Source organism: Tupaia chinensis, unplaced genomic scaffold (assembly GCF_000334495.1).
Source record: "Tupaia chinensis unplaced genomic scaffold, TupChi_1.0 Scaffold144482_1, whole genome shotgun sequence".
Lineage (NCBI taxonomy): Eukaryota > Metazoa > Chordata > Mammalia > Scandentia > Tupaiidae > Tupaia > Tupaia belangeri.
In genome coordinates, this window is record NW_006204341.1 from 372,302 (window position 1) to 373,361 (window position 1,060).

Below are 1,060 nucleotides of genomic sequence, written 5' to 3' on the forward strand. Positions count from 1 at the left end.
ACAGAGAGAGAGAGAAAGCGAGAAATCACCCCCCAGGTGGGATGGCCACACTGCAATCCCTTTTCCTCCATTCTCCACTCGGGATCTTGGGCATGCATGCACACGCACCCGGTGTGAGTTTAAGCCACCGGTCCGAGACTCGAACTGCAGTCAACCACATGGGAGTCCTGCAACATAGACATTATGCTAACTGCTGGTTCCTCTTTGGTCAAATTTAAAAAATAATAAAAAAGGTCCAGCAGATGACATAGCAGTTACATCAGTAGAATGCCATGAAGGGATTGCAGTATGGCCATCATCTCTGGGGGGGGTGATTTCTTACTTTCTCTCTGTTTCTCTCTCCCTGGTGAGCACAAGTGTCCTAAGGCAAAAACCTCTTTAAAAATAAATTAAATTAATAATTCTAAAAAAAAGAAAGATAATAAAGACTATCGTGGTATCTGCCCTCAAAATTCTTGTCCTTAAATTGATAATCATCTATCTGGTGAAGTACTTGTGAATAAAATGCATATGAAAACTATAGAAAATATAGACAAGGGCAGGAGAGATGATTGACATTTATCTGAAATTACAAAGAAAGTGCCAAATAGACTAAAATACATATTATTCTTTCTTTCCAATTACCTCAGTTAATTAAAGTAAGGTGTTGATAAGGACAAATTATTAATATAATGGAATTAGAATTAACTAAGACTCAGAAGACCTGAATTCCAGGTTCAGTGCTACAATTAACTAGTTGTTTGATATGAGTAATGGAATCATTCTTGTCACTCTCAAAAGCAGTTCAAAATTTATTAGGATTATACATAACACTAGGCAAAACCATACAAAAATATGGTTTGAGCAACTCCTTGGTCAGGGAGTTGAGATGACTCATTATGCCTTTATTTCTTTTTCAGAACACAAAAAGTTCAGAGATAGTATTCTTTCAATGAGGGAGCAATTTCTTCATCTTTACTTAGATTTTTCATAAAGGATAGTCCACTATTATGTGTGTGTGGCAAGGGAAAACTACTTAACCTCCCTAAATTTCAAGTTTCTCATTGGAAAAATATATATG